This window comes from Mytilus californianus, unplaced genomic scaffold, assembly GCF_021869535.1.
Source record: "Mytilus californianus isolate M0D057914Y unplaced genomic scaffold, xbMytCali1.0.p SCAF_9, whole genome shotgun sequence".
Lineage (NCBI taxonomy): Eukaryota > Metazoa > Mollusca > Bivalvia > Mytilida > Mytilidae > Mytilus > Mytilus californianus.
In genome coordinates this window covers 31,639,028-31,659,170 of record NW_026262745.1, presented here as the reverse complement: position 1 = coordinate 31,659,170, position 20,143 = coordinate 31,639,028, and the positions used below count along the sequence as shown (strand labels likewise).

The window sequence follows — 20,143 nt, the reverse complement described above, 5'->3', positions numbered from 1 at the left end:
TTTTCATTTCCTTATTCGGTTTCTATTTCTTTCCTTATTCAGTTTCTATTTCCTTTAAGGTAAACAAATTTTTGTGAAAAAAAAAATACAGTTTGGACTTAGAATATTTTTCAAAATTTGAATATCGAAAAAGAAAAAAGGAAACAACTTGTGTCTAGTCCAAAAGTGACCAAAGTACTAGAATGTAAGTAGCGTATGGATACAGCACGGTATTTAAAATGAGCGAAACACATACCGTGGAATAAGCTATAGAAGGCAGCGGCGGATCCAGGGGGTGGTCACCCGGTGCCGGTGATCACCCCCTGGGTTTGCAAATATGGTGCACCATGTACCAAAAAAATGGTGCACATGAACATTTTGAAAAATAAATTCTTTGATTAAATCAATTTGTCTATCGTAATCACCAGTCATAAAGTTGTCGATCGCTAATTACTTGGTCGATTTCTTTGATGTTAAGGTGTAATCAAATTCAACCTCACCGTAATGACTAATATATTGTAGTGATACAAATCAGTATACACTGGTTTGTTGTTATAAATTATATTAATATAACAGTTGCATGTATATATAATTTTCACCCATTTGTATATCATTCTATTCTACTATTATAAGAGTGCAGTGCAAGTGCATGGTGGATACTCTTCTGTAAAAATTCGATTTTTCTAAAAGATTGGATATGAGTAGGCATTCATATTTTCCCGCAAAAACAATCTTCCATGCAGAGTTACTGGTCCTTGCCGGGATTGTCGCAAAAGGCTCTTGAGATATTCTTCCGCATGCTTTTTTGATTTTTTACTTATATATATATATATATATATATCTAACGACAAAACATTTTCATATTATTAATTTATGTTCTAAACACAAATATTGTTATCAGTATTCATTGAAGAGATGTATTTATAACAAACGATAAAGAATGTTATTTTGCACTCGTTAATATCCGCGTACTTATCATGTTTATAGATCGGTTAGAACCCAAAACGAAAGTTACGTAATCAGGTAATGGAAATCTAGGCGATAGTAATACATCAGAATGCCCTCACGGTCATTGCGATGTAAAAATGAAGAGACAGTCTTCAATCTTAGATGTTTTTAGCAGGTAATTCATACTTTTATTTACATTGCGTTTAAAGTTTGTATAATAACTTTTCTGGACCAATAATGTTTTTTTTACAGTGATACCAAAATTCAAATATAATTTTAAAGTTTTTAAGTCACATAAATATTCTAAATTGAATACCCCCGTTCTATCATCTGTTTGTCTGAAAGTTCCGATCATTCCAATTTTTTAGTAACTTATACCCTCTTTCCTTCAGGAAACGCCACAAATCAGCCCCCTCTGAAGTACCAACGACCTGTAATGGACCTAGCATTGATACGAATAAAAGTGATCAGGTTAAAGAAACAACCCCGACTTACATATAAGTACAAACGACATTGGTTTTGTAAAACAATCAACACGTAAATTAACAAACGAAGAGAAATTAAATTTGGGCCAGGATCGACTAAATGGACTTGCACGGATGCACGTGCATTACAATTTAGATTTAGAACTTGATGTGATCGTTGACATGTTTGCACGCAGGCATCCAAGAAAAATGAAATTAGATTCAATTTTATAAATCATGTGTAACTTGTGAATTCTATAGTTGTAACTATTTTCATGATATCAATAGAAAAATGAATTTTAATTTAAGATTTCAAAAGGTGATCACCCCCTGACAAATTCCTGGATCCGCCCCTGGAAGGCCCCGGTATGATTAAAATGTTAATATGTTTATATACAAAAAAAAAAAAGAAGAAAAACAGTCTACAAAACGCTTTTGAATACTGAGAAACACGAACCCCACAAAAAACCAGGAGTTAATCTCAGCAAGGGACTTTCTATTATGTGAGAGCAATCCCATGTTTTACATTTCTTTACCACAGACCTTGAAAAAAATGTAAGACTCAACTTTTACAGAAGTTGTTTATTATGGCAACAGTAGTTAACCGATGTCCAAATCTCATAAATCGATTAAGATGACAAATCAAGATAATAAACGCAAACTGAGGGAATCACTAGAACTCCAAAAAGAACGAGACCTCATGCGTCGACATGATAGGCGTCTCCTATTAGGTACACATCACTTGCCATGCGAATCCACACTCAGTCAAAATGTCACAATCGGAAATAGAACACAGTTGGTAAAATTACAGATGAGACGACTACACTGGTATCTTAAATTATTCAAAGTTAATGTAACTTTAAACTATCAATTTACATGAAATATGTTACAAAGATTTGTTTGTCCATTCAAACCACTTCATCCGAAAAGAATACAATTACATTGTCGAGGTCTAAATTCTTTTTTGCTAATCCGAATATCCTGAAAAGTGAAAAACATTAGTCGTTGTCCCGAAGTCCACAGCAAACAAAATGGAAAAACTATGTCCGGCAATATTTGGAGTAGTTACATTAGTTTTATTGTGCGCTGGAGCTTTCTCTCCCGGATGGTTAGTCGTGGATTGGGCTGACTTAGTGGGACTTCAGAGATATGATTATTTATCTGGACGTGCAACAATACATATGGGATTGTATTATATGATAGTTACAGGGAATGGTATTACAATTACAGCTACATTTGGTGAAATTCCAGGGTTTCAAAGCTTAATAAGTATGTTTATGTGTTACACATTTGTTATTCGTTCATTTTTTGTACATAAATTATGCCGTTAGTTTTCTCGTTTGAATTGTTTTACATTGTCATTTCGGGGCCTTTTATAGCTGGCTGTGCGGTATGGGCTTTGCTCATTGTTGAAGGCCGTACGGTGACCTATAATTTCTGTGTCATTTGGTCTCTTGTGGAGAGTTGTCTCATTGGCAATCATACCACAACTTCTTTTTTATATGTTCATGTAATTAAAGTATTTTAAATAGGATTCAACATAACAACATATGTATCAATGAGAGAAGATGCACGGTAAATGTAAATAAGACATAAACCAATCCAAAACACATTAGCGAAAGAATAGAGATATTGATTGTTCAACAATGAGAAATAATAATAATAATTACTTGTTTAAGGTTAAATTATATATTTTTTAGTACTATTTTTGTATTTCATATATTCTGTATATAAAAAGGATATTTTGTCTTTTAAACCGTCCTTCTGAACATAGAAATGTATTTATGATGTATTTTTCAAGGTGCTGAATATTATTTTGTAATGCTTATTTGTTGTATATGAACTTGAAGCTATGTAAACTGTAATGTGATATGTCAGACCTTGCTTAAATCAAAACTGTTTTGGAACTTCAAAAAGGACATTAAAAGAAGGTCAAAGTTTAAAAACATTAAAAACCAGAAATAAAAAAATCTGTCCGAGGATTTCTAAGCTGAGGGAAGAAATGTTTTAATTGACCTTTATAAACACATGGTTCGCATCCTATCCTGGAAATAGGACAAACATGTCCGAAATGTTGGTCAAGGATAGGAAATGTCCTATAAATGCACAAAAATTACAACAATGCTTCAAAAAGTCTTCCTATCGTTTGTAATTTTGCTTCCATTTAAAAAGACCTGTTTACTCTTTTAAACGTCTATCGGATGGAATAATTTTGCCGCCTAATAATTAAAGCCCTATTCAAATTTCCGAAGTGTTTGTAAGAAAAGCGACATGTCTCTTACTGTTACTAGCGTAAATGTCTTCCAGTAAAAGTAAATAAATTGTCCTGGAAAAATCATAGAAAACCCTAGAATTTTTTATTGCAAAAAGAATGGGAACCCCGTGAATAGGGAATTTACAGAAATTACGATTCCGTTGCTATTTCAATTCACCATCGGCGGGTTTACCATGTGGAAGGAGATACACTTCTGGGCAAAACATCAACTTGCAATGGTATCGATCCACTGGTTTGCAGAAGTCATTTATTATACATTGTTTTATAAGAGAGAGGCGAAAGATACCAAAGGAACATTCATACTCATAAGTCGAAAATAAAATGACAAAGCCATGACAAAAAAAGGAAAAGACCAAAAGAAAAACAACAGTATACAAAACACAACATAGAAAATTAAAGACTGAGCAACACGAACCCAACATAAAACAGGGGGGGAGGGTCGGAGATCTCATGTGCTTCGGAAGGGTAAGCAGATCCTGCTCCTCGTGTGGCACCCGTCGTGTTGCTCATGCAAGTACAAACCCGGTGATAAGTCTAATCCAGTAGGTCATATTTGGCGAAATGAATGACGGGATTGTGATTACGACGATTGGAACAGATCCGTCGTCATCAGTGAAACAAATTTTCCATAACGTTCAGCCAACTCGTGATTTATAATATTCTTATAATTGTGTAATGTTTTGTTCAATGAATGTTGGTTGGAATACTTTTGGTGTTGTGTCTAATTATTCAACGTAGTTTTTTTTCGTGAAATGTGTAAAGCGTCATACTATTGTTTCTTGTTTCGATTGGAATAACTTGCCAACATACTTTGATTGATTTGCGTTCGGTGTGTTATGCCACTTTCAGCATTATTGACTTTTTCGTGACGGCCATATTAATTGGTTGAGGAATCCGGGATGCCCGGAGAGAACCACCGACCTTCGGCAGGAAAACTGGCAATCCAAGTCGAAAACATACGTAGTACGTACGTACACAAGTAGTTCACCAACTTTAAGAGTGATGATACAATGTAGGCACTTGCTAATTGCTTTCGATTTCGGATCGGCTTCTACATTTTTTTTTCTATCTTTATCTATAAAACTAAAATATGTCTCCAGGAACTCATATCTTTTCAGTGATCATGGAACCATCTTTTCACAGGAGCAATTGTTCGGAAATATAATATATTGCACGTACAGATATATTGATATATATATATATATATATATTGGGTATTCGGGAAATTGTTTACCCAGATAATACAGTTCAACATATAATGTTGATTTTTAAATATTATATTTATAGCTGCAAAAATTCAGAAGAAAAACCTTCTTTAAAAGGTTGTACTGCATATTTAAAATATTGTATAATAATAGAACAACATACGGTAAATTACTTATTGCCTACACAAAAAGATTATATATATAAAACATGGTTGCCATTATAATCTGTCCTAGGTGATTAGACATATTGATGATGTCATGTCGGTCAATAATCCACATTTCTTTGTGCGCTTGCAATGAAATCGACTTTATTGATACCACTTTTAAACAACTATAAACAACTGTCTTATAAGTGGGGGCAAGCGATAAAACCAGGTTTGATTTTGTCAGTTTTTATGGACTTCCACCTTTTCGAATTTAAATTTGTGTTCTGTATTTTTGTTGTTTATTGAAAAAAAGGGCAGTGCTGGTCTCTATTTGCTGCAATCATAAATTGGATGACCAGTACGATGTGCCTATGTCTCAACTCGTAAGATGCATCTTATAGCAGTCTTAGATGTATAGATTCCAGTACAGCCGTTTCATATTTAAAAATATATTTCAATTGATTGGGTTTTGGCGTTTTCTTTCGTTGAATGTAATCCCAGAAAAACGTTTTGGTTGTACTAATTTAATTTCCCTTATCGTGACATTTTAAAATAGTATATTATCCCATGACGAGTGAAGCATACATAGCAGGAGACACTTACTTGTCGACGTAATCGGTCTCGTTCATTTTGAAGTTGAAGCGATTCCGTCATTATCACTTTTTATATTCCAAATGAAGGTCAACTACTGTTTCCTCTTGTATGGCAAAATATCTTATTAGTCTAGTTGTCACATTAACCTATTACGTCTGTTATGATTGCTCAATTTTATCGAGAACGTGTATATTACATACGTTATGTACTACATTTTTGTAATGCAAAATAATTGATAGAAGAGTAAAGAATTTTTCCTTTCAAGTATAAATGTACAAAACACTAATGTTTCACAAAGCATTTACTGTGAATAAATAGTTTAAAGGGGATTGGAACATATTCAATGTCAACACAACCCCTCTGCCGAATTGGTATTGAAGTCAAACTCGTTTGATATGGTTTGCTTTCCAGGTGTAAAACATATTTTTTTTGTATTTTATAACACATGGTTCTTTATATAAGTTAAACAAGTTTGAATGTCCCTTTGAGTTCTTTCGTCTCGTTTAAAGCAGTTTAAAAAACTGACTGAATCTTTCTGTAATAGCCCTACATACTATGAATTATGGGTATTGTTTAACCTATAATCATTAGATATGATGAATATTATTTTTCAAACCATATAGCACATAAAACGCATATTACACCAGTATTTTAGATAACCTGTAACATTAACGATCCTGACCACGTGCACTTACCAACAGTTTGTAAAGTCAATAATATAAATCAACTATACAAATTCAACTTATGATTGCCCACTTTTGTTTAAGACTGATTTTTGTGCCATATTTTGGTTTCTATTGAAATATACCATACACCATTTATTCACATTTTGAAAATCTGAAGATGATTTAAAAGCGGAAAACAGGCCAGATTGTTTTCATGCCCATAAAGAAACATTGAACGGTTTTGACTACCAGATTTTGTAGCCCTTACCATGAGAATTTGTGTTCCGATCGTAATTATCCTTATAAAAACCATTTATATGGTATTAAGCAGTTAACAGTTTGAACCTGTTGAAGACTTAATATTTTTGAATATTAAATATAATTACGAGTTAAGATACGTTGAATCAAAATTGTTTTACGACCTTAGCCTATGGCATAACAGCTCAACATTAATCGATACGCCTAATTTAATAAGCACAAAAAAGCAAACAAAGAGTGTAACTATAAAAAAGTAACCATTAATTGGTGCACTTAAGATGTTTGGGTTAAAGTTTCAATATCCAACAATATTCTGTACAATTTGATGATCAGTTTGTCTCCAACTCCTTTTCAAAAACAAATACTTGTTTTCATCACAGGAATTTCATGGTGTGTAATAAAAGGTAGAAGATATGAGTGACCAATTCAATTATGATCTCAATCCGGTTCTATTTAAAACACATACTTTGTTTTGTTTAACAGTGGAATATTGAAGCTATGCATCGATTTGACAAATGCATGACAATTGATGTCTCGTTAATTTTCGCAATATTAAGATAAAGAACATATTTAATGTAGATACAAGTATCTTGTCTTGGGGAGGGATAAATCCTACTTTGTAAAGAATTACTCTGATTCAAACAAAAAATTCACTGAAACTGACATTATCAAGATGCTTGATTTCTTGATTGACAACATATTTGTTACGTTTGGAGGACGTGTTTTTCAACAGACTGTCGGAATTCCAATGGGAACAATGTGGGCCCCTCTTCTTGCCGACTTGTTTCTTTATTATTATGAGGCTGACTTCATACAGGAACTTCTTAGGAAGAAAGATAAGAAGTTAGCAATATCCTTTAACTTTACGTTCCGCTATATAGATGATATTCTCTCACTAAATAATACAAAATTTGGTGACTATGTTGAACGAATCTATCCCATCGAACTAGAGATAAAGGATACTACAGATACAGTTAAGTCTGCCTCATATCTTGACTTACATCTAGAAATTGACAATGAGGGTCGGTTGAAAACAAAACTTTACGACAAAAGAGATGATTTCAGCTTCCCAATTGTGAACTTTCCATTTCTATGTAGCAACATTCCAGCAGCGCCTGCATACGGAGTATATATCTCCAAATTGATACGATATTCACGGGCTTGTATTTCCTATCATGATTTCCTTGACAGAGGATTGCTGCTCACAAGGAAGCTATTAAACCAAGAGTTCCAAATGGTGAAGTTGAAATCATCCCTTCGTAAATTTTACGGACGCCATCACGAGTTGGTTGACCGTTATGGAATATCCGTTTCACAGATGATATCGGATATGTTCCTTATGTCGTAACTACAACACCCTTCCCTTTTCACGAATGTGACCTACCGAATTAGACTATTTACCGGATTTGTAATAACATAAGCAACACGACGGGTGCCACATGTGGAGCAGGATCTGCTTACCCTTCCGGGGCACCTGAGATCACCCCCAGTTTTTGGTGGGGTTCGTGGTGCTTAGACTTTAGTTTTCTATGTTGTGTCATCTGTACTATTATTTGTCTGTTTGTCTTTTTATTTTTGGCCATGGCGTTGTCAGTTTGTTTTCGATCTATGAGTTTGAATGTCCCTCTGGTATCTTTCGTCCCTCTTTTAATGAAGTCCAACTGCAGGTTACTTCTACGTAGCACCCTTGTTGTCCTGCGTTCTATGTTATCCAATTACGCAAAAGAGTGAAAATCTGTTACTTAGTATATTGACGGAAACATAGTCCTCAAACGCATTTATATGAAAGAACAGCAGTTATAATAAAATCAGTTATCTTGCGACTTTTCTTTACAAAATGTAATATACACTGACTGGAGGTATAGAAACTTATGTTTTTAAGTATTTACCACGAGATTTATACCGTGTTTCAACTTAAATGATCAATACGACTTGCGCCACGCATGGAGTAAGATCTGCTAACCATTCCGGATCACCTGATATCACCCCCCCTTTTTACACCCCACCCTGTGAAGTGCGTGTGTTTATGTGATGTTTTGTATTTTGTTTGTCTTTTAGTATTCTTTTTGTTTTTAGCCAGGACGTTGTCAACTAGTTTTGGACTTGTGAGTTTTAATGTCTCTTTGATAATGTTTGCCTCTCTTTTATTATGACACTGATGTATAGATGAATCTCGTATGAGTTGGGGATTATTGTGCTGCATAATTTGATAAGATCATTCTTTTTTCCTGCAGTTTAATATCACCGTTTTAGACTATCATTGAATTTGAACACAGATGAGGAACACGACGAGTGTTGCATGTGTAGTAGGATACATTTTCAATTCTGGATCACCTGAGATCACCCCCGGGTTTTGGTGGAGTTCTTGTACTCAGTACTTAGCTGATTAAGATGTGTTTTGTAGACTTTTATTTGTCTCTTTTCGTCGTATGTCGTTGTAAGCCATAGCGTTGTCAGTTTGTCTTTGACATGTGAGTTTGAATATCGCTTTGACATCGTCCGCCTCTCTTTTGATACTTTTGAATTATTCAGTATTTGGGTAGAACAGATTGTTGAAATATAGGATTTCAAATGATGAAAAAAAAAAATTAATGTGTATCATGTATTTCAAAGTACTTTCTAACTTATCCATGTCTTGTTTTAAGACACATCGTAACATTTGGATTGAAGCATTTAACCAGCAGTTATTGATATAGTTAATTAGGACGTATTTGTTGAGGGCACAGTCTATTTCCTCCTTCAATTTTTTACTCTTTGTCGGTTAAATGTTTAAAAAGTCTTCTGCTTTAAATTTCGTCTTGTTGATGTGGCTTTCAGTGAACTATAGCATGTATAGAACTTTGTAGAGTTTCTTGGTGTTTGTTGTTTGGTAGTCTTATTCCATTTCTCCTGCGACAATACTGCATCTTTGTTGTTGTTTTCTTGCTTTTTTCAAGTTTAAACGTCAAGTTGTTTGAGTATTCTCTTAGTCTTCCCATGAGTATAGGATGAACCTTTCGTATAAATGCTTCAGGTTTGAGTTTTTTTTCTGAAGTAAGGTGTCCTTCATAATTATTTTAAACCAGTTTTTTGACAAATGCATTGGTATTGCGTGTGATATCTGGAAGTTGATGATCAACTATGTTAGACATGTCAGTGCATAACGGTTTATATCGCCCAAAAGAACTCCTGACCAGAGTGGAACTAAATACATATATGAGTTTAATATTAATTCCAATTTACCAGGATCGAAGAAACCATTAACAGTACAACATAGAATATTCTTCGTCTGCTCAAAATTGATGTCCGACCTTATTTTTCTGAAATGATCATAGAATGGTGAAGACAGCCTTAAAGGTCTCAACTGTCGTACTTAATACAATTCAAGCTCTGTAGTGGTTTTTTTCCTCGTTTTTAGTGTAATCTAAATAATCTTCAATGCCACTATTGTGTATAACGTCGTTTAGCGTACAAAAATGTAATTAAGCTGTTCTGAACAGTTTCAGTCAAATATTGTCCAGAAAATACATTACAGAATAACGTCTGTGGCCGTTTACCTTGAAAAGTCTCTTGCGATTTGAAGTAGGGTGAAAATTCGAACAATAAAATCAATGTTTTCTGTATCTGTAATTTTACTTTCGACTTGCCTTTTCACAGCCTTTACATTTAACTGGCACAAATATGCATAATTGTAAAATGGTTTATAACTGCTGTCGAGCATTTCTGGTGTACAATAGTCCATGCTCTCGAAACATATATTGTCACATCTTCGGTTTTAATGACAAGAGACAGGCATGAATTAGTGCACAACTGAAGTCCGTTTCGATAGGCTGAGATCCAGATCGTTCGTAAAAGTACTTCACCAAACAGTATTTAACCTTATGAAGAAAAGTAGTTATGGAAGGTGTTGTATCATCGCAGGTTATAAGTTCTGCTAATGGAATAGGCGGATCTCCTTTTATATCACTTTTACAAACTAATGCATAATACAGCACACTCTTTGTTGGACTACCTGACTTCTCCACCACAGTTCCTGTCGCATCAAAGTACAATACACAGTTACAAGCTTCAATCTTATGGGCGAGTATCTTGACTTGTGTTTCTGCAAACATTTGTGTTCTGCTCTTTGGTCGGGTTGTTGTCTCTTTGAAACATTCTCCATTTCCATTCTCAATTTTATTGCAATTTGAAAAGGGTTATAGTTTTCGTAAAATCACATGATTGTGCACCACTAGAGCATCTTTCTAAGAAATAATTTTTCATTGATTTCCTTTTCAAATCTCTACTACATCAATTTTGTTGGTGTCTTTGTTTGTATTTTTACACAGTTATGGCTGCTGGATTCCACAACTGTCATACAAGTGGGAGGTTTAGCAAGTTATAAAACCAGATTTAGCCCACCATTTTCTGCGGGAAATGTCTGTACCAGAACAGATATATGACAGTTAATTTTCATTCGTTCTATTGGTTAAAAACGTTTGATTTTGTCAGTATTTATGGACTTCCCCTTTTTCAATTTACATTCAAGTTCTGTATTTTTGTTATACTTTTTGAGGTATAGCGAGCTATAAAACCAGGTAAAACCCACCATTTTCTTCTGAAAATGCCTGTACCAAGTCAGGAATATTACAGTTGTTTTCCACTCATTCCGTTGGTTAATAACGTTTGATTTTGTCAGTTTTTATGGACATCCCCTTTTGAATTTATCCTCGGTATTTTTGTTATACTTTTTTTCGTTGACCCTTATATTTTCACTGTTTTAAAATGTAATATTACAGCCACTTTATTCTTTCCACGCAAATGTCAGATGGTACTTATTGACACTATTATTTTGTTTGATATTTTGCATGATAATCTTGCCTTAGGATCTGTAAACAATAAGAAATTGAAAATTATTACCTACTGTCAGTTGAAGGAAAAGACAATGGTTAGTTTGCTCGAATATATCGTGTGTAGTATTACATTACATAATGGTTTATCATCTCACATCATGGTATATTACTAAACATTAGAGACAATATTATTATATGTCTAAACATATAACATTTGTGAACTTTCCATTGCTATGTATCAACATTCCAGCAATATGAATGAATGAATGAATGAATCTTTAGAGGTTGCGTTTTCATGATTTCGTTGATAGACAGTTGCTACTTACAAGGAAGATATTAATCCAAGGGTCAAACTGGTAAAGTTGAAATAATCCCTTCGACAATTTTATGGAAAACCTGTTTCACAGATGACGACGGATATGTTCCCATTTTCTTTACAACAACCCCGTCATCTTTTTCTTGAATGCAACATCATCTCATGAAGCTTATCCCGAGTTTGTGCTTCCATTAGCAACACGATGAGTGCCATATGATGAGCAGGATCGGCTTATCCATCCGAGAGACATTAGATCAACCGTGTTTTTGGTGGTGTTTGTGTTGCTCAGTTTTTAGTTTTTATGCCCCAACTACGATAGTAGAGGGGCATTATGTTTTTCGGTCTGTGCGTCCGTTCGTTCTTCCTTTTCGTCCGTTCGTCCGTCTGTCCCGCTTCAGGTTAAAGTTTTTGATCAAGGTAGTTTTTGATGAAGTTGGAAGTCCAATCAACTTGAAACTTGTACACATGTTCCCTATGATATGATCTTTCTAATTTTAATGCAAAATTAAGAGTTTCGACCCCCAATTTCACGGTCCACTGAAAATGATAGTGCGAGTGGGGCATCCGTGTACTATGGACACCTTCTTGTTTGTAGTGTTTCGTAGTCTGTTGTTTGTCATTTCGTCGTTGTTCGTTTTCTTGCATGGTGTTGTCAGTTTGTCTTCAACTTAAAAGTAGATATCCTCTAGATATCTTCGAAATCTCTTTGGGTTATTGTCTCATTGATGTAAACCCTACAGCAGTTGAATCACAACAATCGAATTAAGAATTGTTCTTACAAATTTTTTAATCTATCCATGTATTAAATAATGTGTTCACAATATCTTTGTAGTAGAATAATTAACCAAAAGCCTCATACTATACAGATGCCTCATACTAAACAGATTAACTGCTAATTCTTCCGGTGCACCTGAGCTCATAACTAATTCGCCACAAATAGCATCATATATATTTATATACTTTAGAAATAAGCCAGGTAAATATTAAAAAATACTACCTTAAAAGCTATATCAGAAATAAGTTAATTAAGACTAAGTTTGTGGTATTGCAGTGTACCCCATACGATACCTTGTTGAACAGTTTCTGTAGCTGTTTTTGTCATTTAGATTAATATTAGTAGGGTGACACGAACTATAGCCTTATTTGGGCATGTTGAGGTTTTTATTTAGAAATAGAGGTAGGGCTTATTTTACTTGTGTTTATTTTACTCACAGGATAAATAGCCGAAAGTTGTTAAAACTTATTGGAATTTGAAAATGCAATATCTAGATGATAAAAAAGTATAGAAATTTGAGTATTAATAATTTAAGTGAATAAATATTTATGATTTCACAACATATTTAAACACAACCATACAATCAAATGTACTTCAGCACTATACAAACAATGTCGATGTTGTATTTGGTACTTATTTATTTCCTTAAAATGTTGCATCAAACTGCATCCATATTCACACCATAAAGTTCTTGCAGTAAACTGTCATACTGTGAATTTAGGTAAAGATCGCTTTACGGAATGGATCTTGCGTAAAATAATACAGGGGAGATTTGCTCTACCTATTTTGTAAGAGGTATATATAATTGTGAGTTCCTGTTACAAAATGTTCTAAGTATGCAAATACAATCAGAGTCGGAAATGAAAATCACACTTGTATCTTTTCTTATTCATGTTATTAACATGTTTTCTTCTTTTTCAGCTACTCACCTTCTTGAATACCAAATAGAAACTATCCTAGGGTTTGTCCTATGTCTTATATCAATGATAATAACGTTAGCTTACAACAAAAAAGGAACAGTTGGAGTTTTGATTGCTCCTATCATATTGTACATGTTAGCAGGTCAGTAACATCTTGTAATATAAATCTCTGTCATTAAAAACGTATGAGTCATTGTGTTATAGGATTTTGAATACAAACATACCCAGAATGTAACGATCATTTGTTTTGTAATTATTCAATGATATATACATTAATAATGTATTATATCACAATTTTTACTCAGCTGGCCCCTAAATATAATTGTGAAACAATTCAAATGAGAAAACAAACGGCCTAATTTATAACAAAACAATTAACGAAAAACAAATATGACAGACGTGAACCAACGACAACCACTGAACTACAGGCTCCTGACTTGAGACAGGCAAATAAAGAATGTGGCGGTGTTAAACATTTTTGTGAGCGCTCAACCCTCCCCTAATCTGGGACAGTGGTGTAACAGCACAACATAAGAACAGACTATAAAAATCAGTTGAAAAAGGCTTAACTCTTCAGACCGATACAAAGAAAAACATCAAACAAAAACACAGACAGGACGTGGCAGGATATATATACATCCCTCATCCCTAACAACAAAAAAGACTCTAAGTACAGATCAAAGAGTACTTGCACTTACTGACAGCTAGTTCAAAGTCAATAGCAACTAATATAAAAAATCATGTATCTAAGACTAAAATATCAATCATTACACATCCAACATCCAATGGATTTAGTGTGAAGATGTCATTAACAGTCATGAGAAAAACATGACCTTGTGCAATGCCAAAATATAGTCTTCGACAGATTGTAGTGCCGTGAAAGAACATATGTGTTATATTTAGTATTAATTTGGTTTTAATTTACTGATAAGAATATCATTATTTATACAAATAAAACAATATTCAAAGATTTAATTACAGTGTTGAATAGGTAACCTTAAAGAATAAGTTTATTTAAAGGAGTTAATCCAATAACTTCAGTGATGTAATACTGGTCAGTTGTTACATAGTTTCCAGGATAGGCCTTCTGATTTATAGTTAAGGGTAAAATACAAGTAACTCTTGAATGATAAAGATCGATAAAGACTCGAAATGATAGGGAAAATAATGAAATATAAAAAATCAACAACAATAACTCTTGAAGGAACAATTTTATGGTAATATGATCTTGGATAAATGCCTTATGAATTTTATTTCACTAGCATTTTATGATAAATACTAACATTCAAATGGGTAAAATGGCCCCGATTTTTAAATTTGAAGTCCAAAGTCTATACAGTTCTATTCTAGTGTTGTCTATCAAGGTATTTAAAAAAAAGTACATCTTCCCAGTTGTTGAAAACGTGTATTAATGCGAGATTTGGGTTTTAACTTTTTACTATTTTAAGTATACATTCAGAAGACCGGTGTGAAATTAACTCGTTTAGGAAAGGTGTACCTTACTTGGTTTCTGTAATTCCTTTGTTAAGCGTTCATGAAGACATTTTCTTGAAACTCAGAAAAAAAAAACACTTAAAAATTTATAAAGTGTAACATAAATTTATATTTTTCAAATATACTTTTTTTTTTTTATTTTAGGAATAGTAACTCTGATGGCAGTTGGACGTTGGCTCACCAAAGTGTTGTTGGGTTCGAGAGAAAAAGACGTAACACTGATCGTCCCTTACTCTTTAATTTTGAGTGGTCTTGGAGCTGTGTTCTGTGTGGTTACCATGATTATTATTAGCTACATGCTCTGCAAACACAACACTGCAGATCAACCCCAAGAGGATCAGGAGTCTTCAGAAATTTCCGAGGAAAGGTATCAACAAATGCAGCCGAAAACGAAAGGCCGACCTTCAAAGGGACAAACACAGGATATTGATTTGACCACGGTGTTGGAATACCTTACAAACCTTAAAAAAAAGAGATGAAGTGTACGCGTACGCCAACTAATGTTTATACGTCACAACGTATATTATTTAACTTAGAGAAAATTTGTAATTATAGTTATTATTGAAAGTTATATATTTCAAGCTTATGATAATCAAAATGACGCTTTTTACCAAACTACAGTGATTACGTTATATTACAAAGGTACTCTAACAATTATTATTGTACTCAACTGTATATCATTTTTGTCCTGAACTTATAGGTTATATGTCAAAGTTTATAAAAAAATAAACACCCAAATCAACAAAGACATGTTTTTCGTGGATTTGAAAACACCTGTTAGATTCTGAACGCTCGAAAAGTTTATTTAAGTGTTATTTAAAATGAAGAGAGCGTAGTACTCCCTCTCTCTTTGTGATCAGATTTACTGTCATTATTTCGGCTGGACACTGCGGAGAAGTTAACCATGCCAATTCTAACTTACAAAAGTGAAATTTGGGGCGCTTTAGATTCAAAAAAGTTAACTGACAAAGGAGATTGTTATTTTAAAAAATTATGCAAAGAACTTCAAACTGAATCAGTTCATTCAAAAATCTGTAAATTTTCACTTGGAGTAGGAAAAAGAAGCACAAATATGGCAGTGATAGGTGAGCTAAGGAGATACCCATTATTTATTAAAGTTATAGTTAATATGTTTTCATACTTATCACGTTTAACAAATACAGAGGACAAATTATTGTAACAAAATCCTTATCAAACCATAGTAAGAAAAGTTACAATTCAATGAGTTCATTAGTAAAATACTAAGACATAGATTTATCACAAGTCTTTAATATGAAATCCAATTTGAAAAGATTTATTTTGAACAACCTAAAATTAAAGTATAATCAGTTGCGGTATTCATCTTAAAACGATGACAGAAAAAAATGTGTCATTTGGAAATAAACTAAGAACATACAGACTTTTTAAGAGAAATATAAGTTTTGAACCCTATCTGTCTATAGGCAATAGGAATCTGAGAATTCAGATGACAAAATTCAGAATAAGTAACCATAATCTAGAAATAGAGAGAGGTAGATACAGGGGACTTCATGCAATAGATAGAATTTATAATCTTTGTAAAAAAGAAGTGGAAGACGAACTCCACTTTCTACTAAAATATTCATCTTTAGAAAGTGATAGAGTTTCCACCATTTCAAACATAGCTAAAAGTTACAAAACATTTCACAATTTAGATTATCAATCACAATTTATTTGCCATGGCTAATGTCCAATGAAGATAGTCACATATTTAATCAAGTGAGCAATTTAATTAATAATTCAAATATTGTTCGAAAACAACTATTAGAAACTTAGTAAAATTATAAAGAAGACAATTTTTTTTTTCTTGTATGAATATATGTATGCATAATTTAGCTATTTATAATTGTGCTTGTTATTATGTGCTTATGACAGCACAAAAAAAAAATACACCAGAATATTTTTATACAGTTTTCTATATTTTTAGGATCACTGTATTTGTCAATGTGGAAATATATTTCCCTAAACTTGTCAAAATTCATTTTCAGCTATCTAGGCTAGGCGCTAATTTTTTTCTTACAGCCAATAACGACCCTGGAATCGCCCTGGTATTCCAGAGTCTTAGAGCTTAATTAAAGGGTCATATCAAGATGTACTGTAAATAAGGATTCAAATTGGTAAAAAATCAACATGAAAACAAATTCCCGATAAATTGAACAAAAGACAAACTTCAATCACCTAATCATTAATCATTAAAAAAAATTGATAAGGAAACTAGAAATGGAGAGATCAATTGAAATTCTTTCGGGATGAACATTACATTTAACGTTGAACATCATAAAAGCAATGGGAACCACTACAGGTACAATCGAAACAAACAAGGTGTTCCATTAGAAAAAAATTAAACTTCTGACGGTCCAGAAAATTCCAGATGAATGAATACTTTATTGCAAAAAGCATATATATGCTATAGCAACGAAAACATATTTACAACATGACAAATGATAAACAGCAGAGACCAATACATAAAAAGCATTATAAGAAAACCAAATAACATTAAGTAACAATATGTGATCTGATTGACCATGTAAAACAGACGTTAATTTAAATAGATACTGTAAAAGAGGGACGAAAGATACCAGAGGGACAGTCAAACTCATAGATCGAAAACAAACTGTAATTTAGTAATGTTTGGCCAAGAACAATGGAATTTTAGCAAATATTTAGGCCTAATTGATCTATAGGCATGGCATACTAATAAAAAGTGGTATTCGTTTTCAACGCACTGCATTTGCATAAACGTAATACTCTAGCCATGTCAGTATATCTTCCTGTTTCAATGTTTAGCTTTAGTGTACCACTACGTAATTTAGTTAAAAAGTGTGAATTATAACAGTAATCTAAAAAGTGTCCAAACCTAAATTCCAACTTTATATTCTTATAAATACTAAGTTTTTCGCTCCTTTCTACAGATGCTAACCAGCTTTGTATATACTGATCTATAATTCTATTCTTAATGACAGCACTATATTCAATTATATGTATTTCTGATTGTTGATACCATATATAATTTAGACCACTATCACATAATAAGTCACGTACATTAGAAGCCCATTTTTTTTGCCATTATTGGCATCTTCAAGTAACAATTTATAAACATCATAAACAATTGGTGTTTTATTAGTTAAAATATTCAACCAGTATTTAAAAGTTCTAAATTTAAGTAAACTTTAGCGAGCATTTAACATTTCAGTGCCATGAAGTTGTTTACACCATTTCACTTTTTAGTTTTTGATATATACACTGGCAATCATATCTCTTATTTATATAACTATATACACTGTGATGACCAATAAAGTATGCTTTAAAATCAAACCATCTGAAACATCTATTTATGTTAAGTATGCATAAATAAACATGATAAAGGTATTCTTTATTTAAAATTTAATCAGTTTTACAAGGTAAATAATACGAAACACAATGGAAGGAATTATGTATATTGATATACATTTCTTTCATTTTAACTCAAGTAAAATTACTAAATTGTTACTACGAGAGAAATAAAACATATTCATTTTTGTTCCAGGTGACAGATTTGAACCCGAGCTAACACCGACGTATTATGTTTTGAAACTTAAACTGTTAAAGACTTCTTTTATTTCAACATAACTACATTAAATTTACATAATTTATACATAAACACATGATACTTGTTGTTGTTAGTGAACACATACTATGCCTTTCGCTTTAACCGCATCAGAGCTGTATTCTCGTGGTAGCGTACTCGTCTTGACTGAAGGAGGTCGTAGGTGAGAATGACCAAACCAAATACTTGAAAATAGGTATTTGCCGCTTCTTCAATAATTGGGATCCAGTAGCAGAAAAACGGTAAACATACATCACAGACATACAACACAATTGACTAAAAAGTTAAAACAATCATACAAATGTAACTAACAAAGACACCACAAAATGGTATTGTAGTAGATAATAAATTTGACAAAGACGCCAACAAAAAAGATTTTGTCGTTGATAGTAAATTGATAAAGATGCCGATACATTTTGTTTGTCGTTGATACTAATAGCACATACCGTATATATAGTATACATTTTCTCGATAAAGTAAAATATAAAAACAAGAGTAAACAAAATAGAAATAACACTGTAAAAACTCTTTGGGTCCGAATCGCACCTTCGGACCCACCTGCACCAGGAACACCAAAAGTAAATCAAAGTACTGTAGTACTGAACATCGGATGACCGCAAGTTCTGGTGGATAGTCACGTGCACTTGTCTCAGAAAAAAAATCATATCTCTATACCTGAAAGTTAGGTTAAGGTACATAGATATTTATTTTTTTCTGAGACAAGTTCCTGTGTAGATGATGAATAAATGACAGGGAATTCAACCTCACCGTAATAATTATTATATTGTAGTGATATAATCATGGGACAATCATTTGTTATCAGTATAATCTGGTTTGTTGTTATATATTATATTAATATGTGTATACTGTGACAGTTATATATATATAGCAGACCATCTTAATAACTCTACCGGCAAATTTTCATCAATTTATACCATCATTCTATTCTACTATTCTAATGATAGTGCAGTGCAAGTGCATGGTGGACACTCTTCTGTAATATTTCGTATTTCTAATAGGTTTGATTTGAGAACGCATTCATATTTCTCCCGCTAATGAATATTTATTGATTAAATTAATATACATGTATAACAAGCGATAAGAGATATTCATCCGCAAACACAAACCCGGATTTGTTTTTTTCAATCGATTTATGAATTTCGAACAGTGGTATACTACTGTTGCCTTTATTTATTTCGGTATGTGTGCATAGATATTAATGATTTTTTTAACTTACACATAAGTATATATATATTTCTCACGACACAACATTTTCATATTATTTATTTATGTTCTTTCGTGAGTAATAAGGAATGTTATATTGCACTCGATAATATCCGCGAATTTATACAAAATACGTTCGGTTATCAGTCAAAAGCGCAAGGGAAATTTCTGCGGCAACATAACACCGGTATGACCTCTCAAGGTCATATCCGATGTAAAAACCGATGGCGGGATGCATAAATACCGAGTCACGTCAAAAGTCATATGACTAAAAGAAACTAAATTACACAAATAACGGTGAAACTGAAATAAAAGTCAATAATGTATCCAGATAACGTTGAATGTCTTCCCGTGGAGTGTTATCTTGTAATAGGCGGGTTTCAAACCGACTCCTAGTGTATGTATAAAAATGTGCAAGTGGGCGTTTAACACAAATCCGTATCATCATCATTCCATTTGTTTTTT

General features: G+C 33.0%; 1 long non-coding RNA gene across 1 annotated transcript; it reads left to right on the top strand.

The window, feature by feature from the left end:
• Positions 1–2,323: 2,323 nt before the first annotated feature.
• On the top strand, positions 2,324–19,117 carry LOC127715138 (uncharacterized). Its single transcript, XR_007988186.1, has 3 exons — positions 2,324–2,660; positions 13,358–13,498; positions 14,995–19,117. It is a non-coding gene; the product is annotated as an uncharacterized LOC127715138 (long non-coding RNA).
• Positions 19,118–20,143: the final 1,026 nt, after the last annotated feature.